At 39.9% G+C, this 8,306-nt stretch overlaps 1 long non-coding RNA gene across 1 annotated transcript in view; it reads right to left on the reverse strand.

Annotated features, from left to right (window-relative positions):
* Positions 1–8,306, reverse strand: part of LOC109381668 (uncharacterized) — a 76,068-nt gene that overhangs the window by 19,653 nt on the left and 48,109 nt on the right. Inside the window, exon 3 of the long non-coding RNA XR_002123791.1 lies at positions 7,610–7,727. This is a non-coding gene — a long non-coding RNA (uncharacterized LOC109381668). The remainder of the gene's footprint in view (positions 1–7,609; positions 7,728–8,306) is intronic.

The raw sequence follows: 8,306 nt of genomic DNA on the forward strand, positions 1-8,306 counted from the left end.
ACCATTTTAGGAGCTCTTCTGTTTAAATTAATTCTAGCAACTGATACATATTTTTTGAAAAACCACAGTGCTAACAAGACATTCTTTTTTAAGGTGGATTTTGTTTGTTGATAAAACCAAAAGTCATTTGGAGCTAAATTTGGTAAATAAGAAAGATGATCAACAAGAATTTTGATTTCTGGTCAAAAATGAGATATAACTTTGAAATATTGGTTAGAAGTATATGCTCTGGTATTAAGCTGGGCCCCGATCCCCATTCCACTTTTTATTGGCTTTGTTAATATAAGCAAGAAATGAAATCATTCTGTGCCTCAGTTTCCTCATCTATAAAATACAGATAACAGTGGTATCCTCCTGATAATGCTGCTATGTGATTAAATGAAAGAATGCACATAAAATACTTCCATGGCGCTAGTACATACTATTTACTAAATAAATAGTAATGTTGATAGTAGTGGTAATGCAATAAAAGTAGCTATAGCGACAGTAATATGTGGCCTATGAACTCAAAGGGTAAGAAAAGTATAGTCTCCCAAATTAGCAATTTACAATAACCGCACTAATTTACATGTTTTCTGACGTCTTTTTTAATCTTTTGTGCTTATTACCAATCCTTATTTAAAGCTCCTCCAGTCAGTAGAGGAGTCAATATTCAAACAGGCAGTTTCTGCATCAGTAGTTTTAAATTATCGTACCAATACATTAGAATTAATTAAGATATTCTGTTCCCTAGACATGTCAAATTCTATGTCTTTTGTTAATTCACAATAAAGACGTATGAAGCTGATGCAAATCATTTTAAAAACTGCTAAAATACACCTAGTCAGTCACTGAAGAAAATCAACCTAGTCAGTCAACAAATAATAACTGATCATGAATTTTGGACTGTAGGAGCTGGCCACTTCACCAGCCACCAGAGATAAACGAATGAACCAAACGGACATAGCAGATTGGCAGGAAGTTGGTGGATCCCGAAAACTACTTCTACCTAAGAAGCACACGCGCACGCGCGCGCACACACACACACACACACACACACACACACACACACAAGCACACACAAGCACAAGCACGTGCACACATGCGTGCACACACACAGCTTCATCTCTGGAAGACCACCCAAGACATTGGCAATAGTGGTTGCCTCTGGGGAGCAGCCATTTTATTCTATTTTGTCCTGTTGGAGTTATCATGTGCATGCATTCATTCATTACCTTTTCAAAAAGTAAATAGAAACTAAAAATTAAAACTTTTACATAAATTTACAAGTGTAGTAGTGCATATCTATGACCAATCCATCTATTCTGACTTTGTGAGATCTTTGTGCTTTTCTCTTAACTCAGAAAGAAAATTAAACCCCTCACTGCAACATAGTACTGCTATTGATCCTCAGCCCATTAATTACTCCTAATTTCCCTTGTAAGCACAAAGCAACAGCTGTCCAATCAATCCATCCATGTGCCACAGTGACGGCTTGCTGAAATGCCTTGCTAAATGAATTTGGTCCTGGAGAGGTTATCAGGATCTCACTGTCTGGCTGGGTAATCACTCCATAGCTAGCCAGCAGGGTCTGCAGCCCACACAGCAGCCTCCTCATCCATCAGCAGCATGTCTCCCGGAGGCGCTAAGCAGTGACCTTCCCTGTGAATGCTGAAGCTCATTTTCCTCTTCTGAAGTTCATTGCTATGTGCTTAACTCCAGAGAGCAGTATGTCCTTCAGCGTTCACCTTGCCAAGAAATCCGTCAATCACTCTACCAGCAAACATGCATTAATCATCTCCCATGTTCAGGGCACCATGATGGATGCTTTGGGGGATGTCAAGAAATATAAGATATAATTTCTAACTTAAGAGTTTATTGTCTAGTTCAAGAGAGAGAACATATAACAATTCAAAAGGTAGAATCATAAAAGGTAGAATATTCAAAGTAACAAATTAAAAGGTGAAGGGAGAAAGAGAACTAACATTTATCAAATGCCTGTACACTGTGCTAGGTACTTCACATATGCTTTTCATTTAGTCATCCTGCCAGCCCTGCTTTTAACTCCATTTTATAGTCTTAGAGATGGAAGTTGTCTAAAATCACACAGATAATGGCAGCACCTGCATGAAAACTTCAGTAAGTCTGATTCCAGGGCTCTGTCCTCTGACTCCAAAGCTTTGCTCTTCTGAGTGTGTATGATACCGCCCCATAGAAAATAAATGCTCTGAGAATTCATTGGAATGAGTTGTCACTTTGAATGGTAATATAAGATATCTTGAATAGGTGATGAAATGTTTTAAAGGANAGCTCTTAACCAACTGAGCCACTCGGCCGGTCCAATGGTGACTTCTTAATAATTAAAGCAAAACACCACAGAGATCTTGAAATTTCAGTAATTGGCAGCCATAACAAAATTGATAATTTTCAGTTGGCTCAGCTTCTCCATGCAGACATTAATAGGGATATGGAACAACTTGTTGAATCGACAAAGATTGTTCCCACATGCAAAGAGGAAAGGAAGAGCAAGGTGGAAGGGAACAGGAAAATACCCTGCCCATTGTCACAGCCATGAGAATGGGGTGGGGGATAATAGAAGAAAGACGTAGGTGGAGGTATAAAGACATAGTCAAGGAAAAGCTTAGTAGAAGGTTTTTTGCAAACCAGTGAAGGAGCTTAAAGATGGTAAGAAAAGGGAGCTAATCTTATTTTTGTGGCAGCCTCTGGAACTGCCTAGAGGATGGAGAGAGGGCTCCAGAGAAAAAGATGACATATATCATTGGTTTCCATGGTGATGACTAACAGAGTCACCGTCAGAGCACTATGACTTCAGAATAGAAATGAGGATATAAAAAATAACATCTACTGGACTAGCATATATCCCTTTTAAATCCCTTCCCAAGCTCTTAAGTGTTTACTCATTAATTTTCACAACACCTGTGAAGTAGAGAGTGTTATTCATTTTATTTCAGAGATTAAGAAACCAAAACAGGAGCAGTCTAAATGGACACAGTGTCTGAAGAAGTATACTGCTGCTAATCTTTTACCCTACATTATAAACTTGTGAAATAATCGATATGAAAGACTGTTTTATTGGTTTCATGGTGAGGAATATGTTGAGCTAATCATTTTTGGAAAATGCACTAGCATTGTATGGAGGAAAAACTCTAACAGTGATTCTTATATTTCTCCTTTGCTTACAAAACAAGAAAAAGCAGACATTTCAACCTTTTCAACAACTCAGCATAACTTGCCAAACTTTTTGTGTCAAAAATTGCCGGTACGTCTTCCCCACAAGTTACTTTTATTGCAACTGGCATTCTTTCAGGGTTTTTATATTTTTTCTAGGCTTTGTTTCACTTTAATCTTCTGTCGCCTTCTCCGCCCCCCCCCCAACCCCCTTCATTCATCTGTCCAATAAGGCCCTTCAAACACACCCTCAAAACCAGGGGTGGGCCTGTGACTGCATCACTATAAAGTTCTTAGGAGAACCTAATTTACATGGAGAGGAAGTTTGTATAGTAGTTAAAGAGGTTTTGGAACCAGACAAACTGATTTCTAATTCTGCCTCTGCCACCTACCAGCATGGTGACCTTGGACCAACTACTTCTCTAACCTTAAAATAAGATTGTATTAGTATATACTTCACCGGGTTGTTGAGGATAAAATGGGAAAATGTATATATAGCATTTAGTAATTTTTACCTTTTTTATTGTGGTATATTTGACATATAACATCATATTAGTTTCAGATGTAAAACATAATGATTCAATATTTGTGTATATTGTGAAGTGATCACCCCAATACGTCTAGTTAACATCTGTCACCATACAGTTACAAAAATTTTTTTCTTGTGATGAGAACTTCTACGATCTACTCTTAGCAACTTTCAAATATGCAATACAGCATCATTAACTATAGTCACCATGCTGTACATTACGTCCCCATTACTTATTTTATAACTGAACATTTATATCTTTTGAACCCCTCCACCCATGTTGTCCACCCTCCACCCCCCACCCTTACCTCTAGCAACCACCAATCTGTTCTCTGTATCTGTGGGTAAAGCATTTAGTAATTATTCCCAGGGCTATGAAAAGCCAGTAGTCCCTCCCTAGGTGGCTTTCCTTCCACTTTCTCCTATCGTATTTCACATTCCCCACCTTAGTTTTAAAGCCTTTTGACACTCATCTCTTTTTGGAGATTTTTCTTTATTCATATCTTGAGAACAAAGAGAAAGAATGCTCAGAAAAGCTATGGTCATGCTCAGTATCTATTTGGACCTCAGGAAGTGCCTGGGGACTACGGACCCAGAGACCAAAGCTTTTTTTCTTTCTGGGTGTCCCTCTTACAAATCATGTGATCTTGAGCAAGCTACTTAATTTCTCAGATCTTCATATCCTACTCTGTAAAATAGCATTGTAATACCTACTTCGTTGGTGATCACAGGGATCTTAGTAAAGTTAAAGGTGATTAATGTGAAAATTGCCTTGAACAGTATAGTAATAGAAGAACACTTACTGACATGAGAAAATGCTCATGATCTATTACTAAGTGAAAAGAAGTATTTTATATCATTTTGGGGTTTTGTTTTTTAAAACACCACACACACACACACACACACACACACACACACACACACACACACACACACACAAATAAGGAAAAGTGATCTGAAAGGATTTTTGCCAAAATGTTAAACAATGGCTATCTGTAGGTGAGGGTCATGGGGTGTGTGTGTGTGTGTGTGTGTGTGTGTGTGTGTGTGTGTGGTTTTCTCTGTTTTCTAAGTGTTCTGCATTAAACGTGAGTCCTTTTCCTTTTAGGGAGAAAAAGCGAAAATGAAATTTAAAAAGGAAACTTTTCAAAATTTTTAAAAGTATTATATGGTGATTCATAGGTACGCAAAGAACGACCAAGGAAGAAAAGCAATCAAAGTACCAGGGAATGTGGAAAAAGGAAGGAGCAGCCAAGAGGTGGGGGCAGGAAGAGGGAGGAAAAGAGGTCAGGGAGAGGACATGTGTTAAGTTGGGACTAAGACTCAGAAAGAGCCTTGTCTTCTTCTAAGCATCTGTTGCTGGGACTGCCAAAAAGTCTGTGGGGATACAGAAGCTGTGTCCCAGCCAGGCAGGCCACCGACGTTCAAAGTTCACTGGGGACCTGGGAGCCCCTCGGCTTCTGAGCGCCAGTCCACAGAAAGGGTGGTGTCCTCGCCAGCTTACGTAAACGCCAAAAGATGACCTCGAGCCTAGGAGACTTGGATTTACGACGGTTTGATTTACTCTCCTCCCGTGAGCAATAAACCAAAACCTATCACCACTAGGTGGCATGCCCCAAATACTATTTCACTTGGAAACTGAAAGAAAGTTGGTATGTCAGGGAACCACAGACACCCTATAAGTCAGAAGCACTGTTAGAGACAACAAGGTAAAGATGGTTTAAGGTTTTCAGTTTCTCTCTGTTAAAAATAAAAACAATCACCACCTCTCCAGAAGAATCTGTTCAGTGTGTTTCTCATAGACACATCTGGCTTTCCCCGACCCCCACCTCCATCAGTGTCTACAACCAACAACCCCATTCTTTACCAACCAAAATAAATTAAGTGGCCCATCTAATACTCCAAAAGTGGAAATAGGTCTCTGGTGCCATCATAAAATAATATCCAACCATAGATGTAACATTAGCAGTAGTAGAAGAAGACCAGAAAAGTCCTCATGTAGAATCTGTTATAGTGGAGGAAGGGCTAGAGGGTATTCAGCCCAAAATGAATATACTCCATTTGATCAAATAAGCTTCTCTTTCTAAATATCAGTGCTACTGCCAAGACCTCTATATTTAGCTAGGGCTATCAGTCAATTTACACCTTGCTGTGGATTAGTTTTCTCTACCATCTCTTCTCCTAGAAGTTACATGTGATTGGTTATTCTATGAGAATAGGATTTTGGTCAGATGGCTAAAGAGAAGGATAATTTTGGATCCCATGAAAGAAGCACCCAGACAGAATAAGACAGGGTGGAATCTTGAACTTGAGGGCTTTGCATGAGACTGCTGAGGCTCACCGAACTCTTGGCACTTTTGAGTGAGGAGAGAAGACAGCAGATGGAGAAATAATTAAAAGGAAGTGCTGAAATAAAGGGATGTGACAAGCCACATTTTGCNCAATGAGGAAATCGCTTCCCCTTAAAAACCTTGTATATCCAATAAACGGTTGTCTTAGCCTGTTACCAGCAGGCTGAGTCCCTCCGGTCCCCAGCTTTTGTCTCTATTCTCTTTATTTCTCGTCTCCCACCCAATCCTCTCAGGTACCCTTTTGGTGAACTCCGGGCTGACGAGTCAGGAGCGCCCGTGAGCGAGCTGGTCTCATTCACCCTTCTCCCTGAATCAGGTCATAAACCCCTAATATGAGAGGCACCCTCCCTATACCCAGAGGAAAGGAGCTGCCTACTCTCTGAAGATAAACAAAGAAGAATCCTAACAGGCTTTGCTAAGTTTCCCCCAGTTTACTACACTAACTTCATATTCCTTAACCTCTCATATTTCCACACAACTGCCCACTCTTCATCAAGCATAAAAATACACAGCTCGAACTGTTTCTTTGGGTCTTCATTTCCTTATGAAGGATCCTGTATCACATAAAACATATTCAATAAGTGTATGCTTGTCTCCTGTTAATCTGCCTTTTTCAGTTTAATTTTCAGACTCAGCCAGGGGACTCTAAGAGGGTCAAGGAAAACTTTTTTCTCTCCTACAACCCTGTTGTGGGATCAAAGACATAAAAGTAACCCCAAAGAACGCCTAGAGACTAGTAATGAGTCTGTATCTCCATTCTCTTAAAGAAAACACTCGCCTTGATCCCAGTCCAGGGTCTCCATCATAATGAGACTAGCTCCTTAAAACTGGTCAAATTCCAGTTTAATAACAAACATTATTGAGCTCTCCATATGTACCAAACCCTGAGCTCGGCACCAGAGCTACAGAATGATTATGGAACCTCTATTTCATCATCTGTAAAAATACAGTAATAATAACACAACAATAATAGTGTTATTATACATATGCAATGATAGAATGTATGTAAAGCAATTAAGTATGGACCACTGTGAGCCATGAGGGCCACTGTCACTCCCCCGTCCTTTATTCTATCACCACCATAGAGACCACCAAGCAAATGGCTTACTTCTGGTTTAATTTAACTTTATATCCAACTCATTCTAGTTCCTTTGTGCCTGCAAACCCACAAGAACTAAATGAGGCTTTATCTGGTCATCTGTCCCCTGCAAACACTGCCATTTGGCAGAGCAAAGCCCTGACTTATTCTCCTTTCAGCTTGGCATTTGGGACGCAAACCAGCAACGAGAAGATCATTTACCAGGGAGAGAGAGAAGGTGCATGCAGACATGGGGAGGCAAGCCAGAAACAAAGGTCAACTCAAGGCTTTCACTTCCAGCCCCAGAATGGTAAGCTAAGTGAAAGATGGCACCTCAGGTACTGCCTGTCAGCCCCCACCGGCCCTCTAAACTGGGAACCATCGAGAACTTGGTGAGATATTCAGACCCACTTTCACTGGAGTTAGAACCAGACTAGGCACAGAGATTTTTAAAGATAAGGATACTGTCCTCAGGGCACCCACTTCACAGCCAAGCTTTCATTCTTCCAGTTCTTTCTCCCTGTCAGGGGCTCAGCTTTGTGGTGCTTCTCACATCCTCACAGCCACTCTGCAGCAAGATGTCAGACAGACGCTTAGCCTCCTGCTGGGAAAGAGAAACTAAAGTGAAGGAGAATGTTTTAAAGGAGAATATATGGAGGCTGAGAAAACTATTAAATCAGCATACTTTTCCTGTTTTTCTTGTTAAGTGACTCAAAAGGAGGGGAGGGGAAAAGGAGGGACACTTCAACACTGAAAAATGACTACTGGCAGAAAGTTGCAAGAGAATTGGTTCTGAATATCTTCTTCTAAGGGATACTGTTTTCTGTTACTGTACCGTCAGGTCTCACTGTATTGGTTGGATAACTGAAAGCTGCTTGGTAACATGGAGAAACTGATTTCAAATATTCACTGGGAAATTCACATGATTCATTGCTCCAGATTAAGTGTTGTAATAAAGATAGCTTGTCTTCATGTGCCAAACAACTCTCAAGAAAAGAAGGAATATCAGATTTTCAAAAATCTAGTTGAACTCATTTACAAAACATTAATAATATAGATGACCTAGCATAATATCCATCTGATACCCTGCAGATGATATCTAGTATTATTGATTTGATTTCACTTGACTTTAAGAATTACAGTTAGAGCCATCTATTTATGGTGACTTCTTTTTTTTTTT

Source organism: Hipposideros armiger, unplaced genomic scaffold (genome assembly GCF_001890085.2).
Source record: "Hipposideros armiger isolate ML-2016 unplaced genomic scaffold, ASM189008v1 scaffold_51, whole genome shotgun sequence".
In the NCBI taxonomy this organism is placed as follows: domain Eukaryota; kingdom Metazoa; phylum Chordata; class Mammalia; order Chiroptera; family Hipposideridae; genus Hipposideros; species Hipposideros armiger.